This window comes from Lygodium microphyllum, chromosome 14 (genome assembly GCF_053477565.2).
Source record: "Lygodium microphyllum isolate KBCC chromosome 14, Lygodium_microphyllum_v1.1.10, whole genome shotgun sequence".
NCBI lineage: Eukaryota > Viridiplantae > Streptophyta > Polypodiopsida > Schizaeales > Lygodiaceae > Lygodium > Lygodium microphyllum.
The window spans coordinates 128,614,646-128,627,983 of record NC_141148.1 but is presented as its reverse complement, the minus strand read 5'-3'; positions in this window follow the sequence as shown (position 1 = coordinate 128,627,983).

Below are 13,338 nucleotides of genomic sequence, written 5' to 3'. Positions count from 1 at the left end.
ATTTCGTTTTTTGAAGGACTTAGTTAAGTGTCCCTTCCTAAAAGCATGCCCCTTCTTTTTGTCTTGTTTTTAGCTTTATCTATTTTTGTGGAAAGAAAAATGTGAATTTCCATTTACCATCCAAAAATTATATCTCCCTTTTCCCTTCTTTCTTGTTCCATGAGTTCTTTTATATTGTATCTTGCATTTAATCCTTATTGTGCATCTTATATCTGGTTTATGTGTTGTAAAATGGTAGAATGACTAATTTTTTGAGACAAGCATGCCTACACTAGTAGTTTTTCTTGTCTTAAATATTTGAAGTTTCGATTTTAAAAGTGTGGATTTTGTCCTATTTAATCATTACAAGTTACATTTTTCCAAGTATGCCTATGTTTAATAATAATATAAAAATGTGTGAATGTGACATGTATTCACATTCCATCAATGAGATCATTTTTCCAATAATTTTTGCATGTAAGTCAACTTGTTTTAGGAAATGTGTATGTTGCACATTGTTCTATTCTAGTCGAATGTGTTTGCACATTGTTTGTTTTAGGGTTCTGAGTAATGGGAACATTATATCCTTCCCCTTAGAGAAATCAAGATGCTCTCATCTTGAGAGGAACTGGGGGCATTCTTTTATAAGGGTGGCCTCATAGACCTAAGTGGCTTTCTCTTAAGGGTAATCCTTCTACTATATAAGGTGTTTCCTTAGAATTTGAGGCCTTAAGGATTTTCCCTTATCTCTAGGATCTTCTTGGGTTACATTTCCAAAAATCCTTGGGTAGGCATGACTATTTGTTCATCTTCAAGTACACGTTCATGTTTTGGTACATAAGGGTTGAGTAGGCTCATGTGAAATACCATGTCATCTTCCTTGAATGTTCATATGGACATTTTAAGTTTAGCATAAGACTTTTGTTGGTCTTTGGTAGTTTTAATGTAGTGTTGGATAGCTTGCATTTAGTGGTCTATCTCTTCAAGCATGGCCTTTGATGCTTCCACCTTAAGAGTGGGATCCAAAGAAATTTAGAGATACATGGTATCCTTGCCTATACAAAGGCTTGAAATGATGACATTTCGATTGTCTATTGGCAATCACTATATCATAAGCAAATTCTATAAGAGGTAGAAGCTCAATTCACCATATCAATTCTCTGCCACAATCAGACCTTAAGTTATCTTTGAGGGTTTGGTTCACCCTCTCAATTTTGCCATTGGTTTGTGGTGCTCTTGTATTCCATCATCATTGGCTTGTTTACTACATTGATGTGACATCTACCTTCTTGAATGGCATCTTACAAGTCGAGATACATGTAGATCAACCTCTAGGTTTCCATGTGTTTGGAAAGGAGGACTATGTCTACTATTTGCAAAAGGTTCTTTATGGCACAAAGCATGTTTTTAGGGCTTGGTACTAGTGTATCGATTGGTTCTTTCTTCAAAGTGACTTTTGCCCAATCAAACCATGACCCCAACATTTACTATCATATTGAGGATCAATGATGTGCCTTTGTCATCCTCAATGTGGATGATCTGATTGTGCAAGTGCACAATATATAAGGAACATGAACACAGAGAGAAAAGGAGAAGAGGGAGGATAGTAGTATTCCATTATTTCCACGTCTTTAATTCTTCTACAGTTTTGCACAATCACTTAGCTCACACCCTTTTCTTCACCTGAAATAAACTCCTAGAGGCCTTTTCCAATAAGTAAGTTTGTCACACATAACTTCCATGATGGGTAGTTGTTCTTGTCTAGCTTTCCAATAGGGTATGCATTGTTTTCAACATTATGACAAAACTGAGTACTAAATAACAATTCTCTTGCAACCTTTCAAGGATGTGTACAGTAATAAACTAGACAACCTTTTTCACTGATTGCTTAATAATGCATACAATTTGTGTAAAATGGCCTTGCAATTCAATCAATGAATAATTGATGATATTAATTGACTAGCACTATAACTATGCTAGTTATAGGTGGGTGTAATTAACCATATATGATAAAGTGATAAGTCAGTGGCCATGTGAGGATCATAATGACCACTGATGTGCTAAGTGTAGATGTGCGGACATCTAACCATGCGATCCATCATCAATGACTAGATATGTTGAGCTTGCTATCTCAACATGATTAAAATGAGTAGTTTAAGGTCATGATGAGCATAGTTTGATTCATAGGGCTTCAATTCCCTTCACAGATGCTATTGGTCTTCCTTGTTGTACAAGCACCCCATTGATTGTAAGTCCACTTGCATCTGTGATCATTTCGAATGGTTGGGTAAAGTTGGGAGCTTAAGTAATGGGACAATGGGTTTATAGCTTCTTTAAGCTTATCAAGGCTTTCTCAGTGTTCAATTATCCATATGATCACAATGTTTTTCTTCAAGAGACTAGTCAAAGGTGTTGTAATGAGAGAATAATCCTTGATGAAAATTCAATACCATCTTGTTATCCCAGAAAATCCTTGGATTTTCTTAATTGTCCTAGATACCGACTAATCTAGGATATTGTTTATACTTGTGGGATCTACCAAGGTTCCATTGGCAGAAACGATGTATCCTAGATATTCAGTCTTATCAAAGTAAAGAATATGCAGTTACTCATCTTAACATAGTGTCGATTTCTATGGAGTGAGTGTTTGTAATGCAGTTCTTAAGTGACCTTCATGATCCTCCAATGATTTGGAATACACCAGTACATCATCAAAAAATACCAACACAAGGTCGTCTAGATATGATTGGAAGATATCATGCATTAGGAGATTGGGCATTAGTTAATGGGCATTAGTCATTCCAAATGTCATGACCAAGAATTCATGCTGGCCATATCTAGTACTTAGAATTAATCCAAATGGCATGACGAAGAATTCATAGTGGCTATATCTAGTACTAAAGACACTCCTTGGAATACCTCATCCTTGATTATGATTTGGTAATATCAGGATGTTAGATCTATCTTGAAAAATACATTGGCTTTGTGTAGGGAATCTAGATATTCATGGATCTTGGAAATAGGGTGCTTGTTCTTGACCGTTACTTGGTTTAGTTCTTGCAGTAGCGAGCACAAGCTCAACCACCAAGACCCACAAACTGCTTATTGTTCAAGCGTTTCAAGCGAGCACTAATGACTACCTCTCACATAGCCGACACGCCATACCTCTCTACGAGTGTAGTGAGCTTACCTTGATGGCTGATTGAGTTGCTTCCTCTCTCAAGCACTCCGATGGCTCCACGATTCTTGATGCAAGCTCAAGCATCCTCAAACCTCTAGCTCCAAGCTCCATCCTCCATAGCCATGCGTGAAACAAGAGAAGAGAAGAGAAGAGAAGAAGAAGAGAGGAGATGGAGGAGGGCTTCACCTCCAAGATTCCTCATCCTCACACACTCACTTCCTCCCTCAATCACTCACACTCCCTCCCTCAAGCACTCACAAGAAAGTAAGAGAAGAGAAGAGAAAAAGAGAAGAAGAAGAGTCCACTTTGCCACACACCAAAGAATGAGCTCTCATTCAATTTTTGAATTTTACATACAAAACCCTAAATCCCTTTTGGGCAGTCATCCCCTTATCCCCTTTTTCACATGGCTGACCGTGGCCTAGGTCCTTTTTCCCATTGTCCTCCTATATTCCTAGCTTCCTTCCTACCGCCCCTCTACCTTTACAATTTGCACGGTGGGTGAGAGCCCGACGATTTTAAAATAAATCATGATGCGCCTTGTGCTCTTTTACAAAAGTATTAACTTGCACTTTTTCTTGTGCGCCTCTTCTTGATTTAGGACTTTTTCACACTTCTTGTGTTTCCTGATTTTTATTGGCGTGCCTTTGTCCTCCATTCTTCTGCTTTTGCCTTGGCCTTGTCTTTTGCTTTAGATTTTCTAGATTTTTCGCCTCGTTTAACATTACCCCCTCCTAGTTGAGTGCCAGTTCCATGGCACTTGCTGGGTGGTGAGTTAGACAGTGTTGCTGGGTAGCCAGGTGGCTTTTTGAGTTTGTATACAAGCCGTGTTGGGGGGTGTATTGGAGGGATTTATGGAACCGAAAGGCCCTTGAGTTGGGAATGAACCTGGTATTGGAGGGATTTATGGATCTGTTGGAGGGATTTATGGAAATGAAAGGCCCTTGCATTGGATATGATCCTTGGTCTTGGAGGGATTTATGGACCTATTGGAGGGATTTATGGAACTGAAAGGCCCTTGCATTGGATATATCCCTGGTGCTGGAGGGATTTATGGACATGTTGAAGGGATTTATGGAACTGAAAGGCCCTTGTGTTGGATATGATCCTTGGTGCTGGAGGGAGGCTGGTGGACGGATTTGGCTTTGAAATTGAAGATAAAGTTGGACATATTTGTTGTTTGCCCCTTTGTGGCTGCCGTCTTCGGTGCGGTTTTGAATGAGATTTTTCATTCACTTTTTGACTAGGAATGTTGCATCTGCCCCTTCTTTGTTGTGCCTGCATGGTGACATGTCACATAAGATGGGGAGTACATTGCATGGATGATGGGGTCTCTGGAGTTGGTGTGGTGTGGTGGGAGCCTTTGTTTGTACTTAGGGAGAAAAGAAGGTGCACTACCTAGGGGTGTGTCTGCCTTATAGTGGAGTGCGTGGTGCCGGTGCTTGTGGAACTGGGAGATGGGTCTACCTTGGGCAAGCTCTCGATGGTGTCCCACACTTGAGGACCCAGTTGGTGCATGAGGGAGGTGCAGTGCAGGGGGCTTAGGGTGATAGGTCTAACCATAGGTGAGTGTTACCTCCCTAGGTGTGTCCTGCCCTTGATGTGCCTTGAGTGTGAAGGGAAGGGGGATTAAAATGAGGCTAGGGGGTTAGGGATGGAGCCGGCCAACCGAGGCCACGGGACGTACCTAGCTTAAGGACCCCTAGGTGCACTGACTGTGGTCGATGTGCAACTTGCGGTGGCTACATGTGATATCTTTTCGTTTTTTTTTTCTTCTTTGTTTCTCTCTCCTTTAAAAAAAACCAAAGTTACATCATTGTGACAGAAGTTTAATCTTCGTCATCGGAGTGAGGTGGAAAAGGGGGCTTAATAGATTTATTAAGGAATCGACAGTTTTGGAGATACCCCTTGAGGTTTAGACAGACTTGAAGGTGGTGGTGGAGAGGAATAAATGATTGCAATAGCTGAAGTGGCTATCATTCATGTCCTCTAGCAGAGCTAAGCAAAATGAAGGCAATAGAGTAGCTTGTATCATTAGTCGATGAAAGGTGAGAAGGATCGAAGCTTGCACTCGAGAGCTATGGTGGGAGAGCAAGAGCAAGAAAGAGAGAGACAAGAAATAGGAACTCCAATAGTCACAATGTGTGACCAGGCCTTCCTTCATTCAAACTGTCACTAAAAGAATAAAGAATAAAGTGACGGTGAATCCATCCTGCCACCTGCAGTGTGCAGTGGCGGTGACTGTCAGTGTAGTAATACATGGGCGGCTAGGCGGAGGCGCCTTTACCCCCAAAAACCTCCCACTTAAAGGCAAATCTGCCCTAGTAGGAGTGAAAAGAAAAAGAAAAAAAGACAATACAATATGTACACATGTACAACAGGATGATGAAAGACGTCATCTCATCCCATGCCCATCAACCTCCTGAGGAAGGCAAAGCGCTCTGTAGAGAGCCTTTTCGTGAGCAGATCTGCAGGATTCTGGTCAATTGAGATCTTGACAAGATCAACAGACTTGTCCTCAATGACTCCACGTATGAAGTGATACCTCACCTCAATGTGTTTCGTCTTCGTATGGAAGACCGGATTCTTGGCTAACTGAATAGCACTCATAGAATCCGAATGCAGTGTAGGGATAGCATCAATACCAAGGTCAGCAACAACCAAACGACCCAACCAAATGGCCTCCTTGCAAGCCTTAGTGGCTGCAACATACTTGGACTCTGTAGTAGAAAGGGCCATGCATTTTTGCACCCTGGACATCCAAGAAACAACACCTCCAGCATATGTGAATACATAGCCGGAAGTGGACTTCCTACTATCTAGATGTCCTGCATAATCAGAGTCAGTGTACCCCACGACTCCTGTATCTTGACTGCCATAGCATATGCACATATCTGCAGTGCCCTTCAGGTACCTCATGATACCCTTCACGGCATCCCAATGCTTCTTGCTAGGTGTAGCCATATAGTGTGCCACAACACCAACTGCAAAGGCAATATCTGGACGAGTGGCTATCATGGCATACATAAGACTGCCCACTGCAGATGCATAGGGAATCTTGGCCATCTCAGCCCTTTGCTCATTTGTTTGTGGACAATCAGCCTGTGATACCTTCACATAAGAAGGCAATAGACAGCCAATAGGCTTTACATCCTGCATGAGGAAGTGCTCAAGGACTTTATGAATATACTCCCTCTGTGACAAGTAGAGGCGTCCCTGATGCCTGTCGCGTCTAATGCACATACCAAGTATGTGAGCGGCCTGTCCTAGATTTTTCATCTCAAAGCTCTTCTTGAGCTGAGCCTTAAGACCATCTAGCTCATCATGAGCTTTCTCTATTATTAGCGTATCATCCACATAGAGGACCAAATTTAATAAAGAACCATCATGGGCTTTCTTCTGTAAAGACACAGATCCATAGCACTTCTGCTATAGCCCTGTGACTGCATAAAGGCATCAAACTTATGATACCACTCCCTAGGTGCTTGTTTCAAGCCATAAAGACTTTTCTTCAATTTGCACACTAGGTGCTCCCTGCCAGGTTCTGCGAAGCCCCTAGGCTGCTCCATATAAATCTCATCATGGAAGTCCCCATTTAAGAAAGCCGTCTTGACATCCATCTGGTATAAATCCAAGTCAAACTGAGCAACCAAAGCCAAGAATAAGCACAGGGTGGTCATCTTAACCATAGGAGAAAAGATCTCATCAAAGTCCGCACCATGCTCCTGCTTAAAACCCTTTGCTACCAATCTAGCCTTGTATGCTGGCTTGGGGTGTCCAGGGGTACTTTTCAGCTTGTACACCCACTTGCATGGCAAAGCCTTCTTGCCCGTAGGCAAGGAAACCAAATCCCAAGTGTCATTCTTATGCAAGGAGTCTATCTCAAACTGCATAGCCCTCTCCCAGGAGTGACTGTCACCCTTGCGCATAGCCTCATCATAAGTGAAAGGCTCTTCTACATCTGTAACCAAGACATAATGCATCGAGGGCTGAAATCTATTAGGTGGACGTTTGTCTCTAGTAGACTATCTCACGGCAGGCTCTGCTGCCTGCCCAGTTGCCTGTCCAACACCTTGACCATGAGCATCTGCTGCAACTGTAGGCTATCCAACTGGCTGTGCGGATGCTCTCGGCTCCTCCTGAAATATGACCCTGCGGATCTCAACAACTCTCTTAGGCTGCCTATGCATCTTGTCTTCATGGAAGACTACATCATGACTGCGGATGACTTTCCGTGCCTGTAGATCCCAGAGACGGTAACCCATCTCGCCTGCATCCCCATAACCAAGGAAATTCTTACGGTTAACCTCTTCCTGCAGAAGAGCACTCTCAACATCAGATAATTTCAAGGTAGCAGTAAAGGCACATAGTGCAGTGCAAAATACATCCCATGACTCATTAAGAGTACCAAGCAAGAAAAGAGGAGTGACATCCTTTGCAAAAGTGATGTCCTGCGAAGTCAAGTTCTTGAGTATAGCATGGAGCTGGCTCAAGTGAGTAGACATAGTCACATTCTCCTTCATGTGTATAGATCCATAAGCCGCTTCAGCCCAATACATCTGACTCACTGGACTTTTCTTGTCATAGAGATTCTTGATTTTATCCCACAACTGCCATACACTCTGTTCTTCCTGAAAGACATTGTAATGAACCTATTATGTGAGAAATAATACAATAGTGGACTTGGATAACTCATCAAGCTCAAGCCATTCCTCATCTGGCATAGTTGCAGGCGGATGCCCGCTCAACCTCAAAGGTTTGATCTGCGACTTTTGCACCAACACCTGCCAAATTTGGCTCTTCCAATAAGAGTAATTTGTACCACCAAGCTTAGTGATGTTGAAAATAGCATGTTCAGTGGATGAACTCGTCATAATGTAGGCTGGAAGACTATAGACAGTTCAAAACTGCTTGCTGTTTACTCAAAAAATGACGAAAAAATCACCAAAATCCAAAGAAAATGGTGAGAAAAGTGTAACCAAAGCTGTTGCCCACCAAGTACTAGTGAAAGTACATCATTTCAAAATATTTCAACATGAAAAATCCATGCCAGTCCATACATATATGCTTGCTATAATAAATTACAGATTTCAGTAAATGAGAGCTAACAGTGCCAAAATCGGATCCCAAGTCAATCAGATACTGCCAAGACCAAAGCCGCCATCATGTGGGCATAACATAGGCATATGTCAGTCAATAAGCATGAATCCAACACCCAAACATGTCATACAAACATATGCTAGTGAGTAGGCACACCCCCCAGTCAACGGGGCAAAGTGTTCTTGGCACTACCAAGACTTGACACAAGTAGGTGTCAGCTCACAAAGAGAGGGACCCAAAGCAAAGAGTCAGCTCATAAGCATCAGAAGAACCAAGACATATGAACCATGCATCATCCTGAAGGATAAAAGATCCCAAATAGTCTCAAAAGCTCAAAGAGCATAGACCGCCTGCTCAATGGTTGTCAAGCATCCAAAGACGCTCCCACTGGCACAAAAGCCGTAAATATCAAGCAACAAAGATCTAACAAAGCATGTACAAGCACCAGTGAGGACAAGTGTCCAAGATCAAGCATCAATGGTACATCCTAGACATGTAGGCGGTAGAGCATCCGTATGTAGCATCCATAAGCATGTAAGACATCAAGTACATCCCAAGATACAACTCTGGCAAGCCAATAAATAGCTCAAGTAAGCTCCAGGAATCCAAGGTCAAGCCAAGACCGAGCTCCAGTAGCAATAGGCTCCAAACAATATAACTAGCATGTAGTAATGGCATAGGCTAAGCATATCAAGACCGGTCAGACATAAGCAACATACATGCCATAAGTACATCCAAGACGAAGAATCCAAATGCTTTGCAAAGCGAGCTCAAGCTCAACCAATGATCCCGAATCAAAACCAAGCTCTATGTCGAGCCCCAAGTGTCAATACATCACCATATATGCCCGAATCATAGCCCGAAAAGCATAGGCATAAGCATACATGAGTAAAATGACTTCAGCCCAACTGTGTACAGTAGTGATTTACTGTTCAAAACTGAGAATTTCAGCACCAAAATCAGCTCCAAATGGTTGCTAAACAATAGGCATACATTCCCCTAATATCCGGGCATCAAACGTGACCAACCGGGCATCACATGACAATGCCAAACAAGCTGTAGCATCAAATGTCAGTGTAACACTATCATAAACTGCTTGTGGACTATTATGACAGTCCCAAAACAGTGTCAAATCAGTCCAAATGCTATGCCAACACATCAACCATCAAAACCAAGCATCAAAGCATGTTCATATGCTTGAAATGGAGCCTTTCCAAGTGCCAATGGAGGGGGAGAGCTGTTGTTGTGACTGTCAATGCTGAAGACATATATGGGAGGGCTGCATGATTGTGCCAACTGTAAATGCTAGTCTTGGGGCTGCAAAAAATGGTGGGCAAGCTTCTGAGGGGTTCGGTTAAAGCCAAGGAAGGCCTCAAACAAGCTCCAACAAGAGGAGAGTAGCCCACATATGAAATGAGAGCTGGGAGTGTAATGGCTACCCTATTTCAAGAGGACTGAAAACTGAGGTAAACCCTATAAAGAGTGAAGCAACACCTCTGTGAAAGGGACCGGGAAGCTGCTTGGGAATCTAGGGAGTGACGGGAGCTCAAAGGAGTCGGATATGGCTGCCGGGAAGGAGACCCAATGCGAGTGGGGAGTTGATGGGAAGCTAAGAATGCCACGAACCAAGCTCAAGAGTCAGGAAGCCTACTCTGATACCAGTTGAAAGGTGAGAAGGATCAAAGCTTGCACTCGAGAGCTATGACGGGAGAGCAAGAGCAAGAAAGAGAGAGACAAGAAATGGGAACTCCAATAGTCACAATGTGTGACTGGGCCTTCCTTTATTCAAACTGTCACTAAAAGAACAAAGAATAAAGTGACGGTGATGGACGCCCGACACCTGCAGTGTGCAATGGCAGTGACTATCAGTGTAGTTGTGGGAGCTCACGCTCACCGCCAAGACCCACGGACCACTTATTGTTTCAAGCATTCCAAGCGAGCTCTAATGGCTATCTCTCACCTAGTCGACGTGCCATCTATCCTACGAGTGTAGCGAGCTTACCTTGATGCTTGGTCGAGTATCCTCCTCTCTCTTGCACTCCTGTAGCTCCACGATTCTTGATGCTAGCTCAAGCATCCTCAAGCCTCCTCCATCTCCAAGCTCCATCCTCCATAGTCGCGCGCGCAAGAGAAGAGAAGAGAAGAGAAGAGGAGATGGTGAAGAGCTTCACCCTCTTACTTCCTCACTCCCACACACACTCACTCTCTCACACTCTCACACTCCCTCTCTCAAGAGCACACACAAGCAAGAAGGAGAGAAGAAGAGAGGAAAAAGAAGACTCTTTTTGCCACACACCAAAGAATGAGCTTCTCATTCACTTTTCAACTTTATATACAAAGCCCTAAATCCTTTTTGGGCGGTCATCCCCTTTTCCCTTTTTTTACATGGCCAACCGTAGCCTAGGTCCTTTTCCCCATTTCCCACCATTCTAATTTATCCAGTTCCCAACTAATGCGTACACTTTGCACAGGAGCGAGCCTGGCGCTCTTTTACAAGGATTTGGGAGCGCTTCCGTATTTAATGGTGCACCTTTTACTCTTTTGTCGCCTCGGGCGACACTGAGACTTTCAGAGGGTTGTGCTCGAACCTTTAAATTTTTCAGGGGGTCTGGTCACCGATCAAGGCACCTTTTTCGCTATTTCTCTTTTTTCCATTTTCCACTCCTTTGTGCTGCGGGAAACGCGGTAACATTACCCCCCCTCCTAGCCAAGTGCCAATCCCATGGCATTGCGAGGGGAAGTAGTGGCTAGTTAGGTTGCTGCGAGGCGAAACTGGTGGGTGGATGACACCTCTTCCAAGGTGGTTGTGTGAGTCAGAGTTGATGGAGTTTAGTGACGATGACTAGGAGAGGTTCCGGCGTGCTTTAGGCTCCATGAAGATGCTCGGCATCTTTCATACAGTTTTGGCATCCGCTATGTAGCCGGTCGTTCCTGGAGCATAAAAAATGCTTGAAGCAATAAGCGATCCCTTAGGAGGATGGTATTGGAGGGATTTATCTTGGAGAGGGCCCCCCTCGAACTTTGTTTTGACAAAGATATAGTTTATCCTTGTATTGAAAATCTATGTTGTTGATTTGAAGGCCTTTGTCTTTGAGTTGAAGGTCTTTGTTTTTGAGTTGAAAGTTTTCAGCATGGCATTGAAGATCTTCAACCCTGCATTGAAATTCTTCACGCTGATGGAATCAATAAGCGATTCGTAGATCTTGAGGCATTGGGCATGCATCTTTGGAAGTTGAGGTTCCAAGATCTATGCCAATGGCAGATCTATCTTAACTTGGTTCAATCATGGTAGCCATTAGCAGGCAAATGGCTGGATGCCGGCACATGGAAAGAAGTTTTGGTCATTAAAGGAAGCCATTGGTGATCCTCTTCCGCAGAGTAGCCAGTTCTTGAAACTCGAACATAACCTGCAAGAAAAGTTGTGCACTCCCTAAGGGGTGTGTCTGTTTTGCCGTGTAGTGTGTGGTGCCCGTGGCAGTGGAACTGGGAGATGGGTCTAACCTTGGGCAAGCCCTTGGTAATGTCCCACACTTGAGGACCTAGTTCGTGCGTCGTTGGAGGTGCGGTGCAAGTCTTAGGGTGATAGGTCTGAAATTCCTGCCCTTGATGTGCCCTAAGTGTGAAGTGGGGAGGGGGCTAGGGAGAACCCTAGGTGCGGTGACTGTTTTTTTTTTTTTGAAGTGATAGATAGGCCTAATTGTCTTCATCACAATGAGGAGAAGGGGGTCGGATAGATTTGCTCAAAAACTGGCAACTTTGCATGTAATCTTTCAGATTCATGCGGACATGAAGAGAAGTGGTGGAGAGGAAGGGCTGATTGCACCTAGTGAATTGGCTGTCGTTCATATCTTCTAGGAGGGCTAGGCAAAAAGAGGGAAGGAGACTAGCCCTCATCATGAGATGAGCCATGGCGCAGTTGTCTATAGCGTTAGGATCAAAGAATATGGGAGGCAGGCCGCGCTCTTGTGGAGTCGGGTCCTGCTTAAGAAGTAGCCTAAGTAACCTAAGATAATTACAAGTTGTAACAAAAGCAGGGTTAGGACATGAGGAGAAATACACAAGAAAGTGCATCATAGACTCATCTAGGCTTTCGGCGGTAAAAAGAAGGGCATGCTCAAAGGATACTATAGTGGAGTTATAAATAATGGGGAAGTCATATCGCCTATGGAGGGTGGCATCAAAATCTACCCCTACCCTTCGAGGGTATGCCATGTAGGTAGGGTTGTTCCGCTCGAATGGCAGGGTGTTACAAAACGCCATCCAGGCGAGCATGCTGATGTCGCATACTCACCTCTGTCAAGAATCGCGTGGTGGAGGGACTTGCTCAAGATATTGCGCCGAATACACACAGAATGCACAAGGAGAAGCTCACTCAAGAGACAAGAAGAGAGATGGAGGCCAAAACGTTTTCTTGCTGGTTTCTTCTTCTTCTTCCACACACTTTACAATGTACACCAAGTATAGATAAGATACAACATAAAAGAAAGTGGCCTACTAAGTCAAACAATGCATAACCGACTACAGTCGACTGACGCTATAACTATGCGAGCTGTAAATAGATGTAACAATGTGAATATAATAAGTAATGAGTCAATGGCCATGTGAGAGTCATAATGACCACCGACGTGCTAAGTGTAGACGTGTGGACCCATCTAACCAGGCGGTCCATCATCAATGTCCACATGTGTTGAGCTTGTCATCTCAACACTCCCCCTCAAGCTCAACTGCATCTCTGCAACTCCAAGTAACCTTCGAAACTTTTGAAGCTTCTTTGTACCCAATGCCTTCGTGAAGATGCCAGCTATCTGATCCTGTGTGCTAACATACACCAAGTCAATCTCACCTGCTAGTACCTTCTCTCTCACAAAGTGGTAGTGTACCTCAATATATTTTGTCCTGGCATGGAACACAGGGTTCCCAACCAACTATCTATTGCTCATGTTGTCGCAATGAATGACAACTGGACCTTCCACCTGCACATCCAAATCAGACATTAACTTTTATAGCCATACTACCTCACATGCTGCAACAACAGCACCTCTATACTCGACAAAGCAACTGTAGATTGCTTTTTGCTG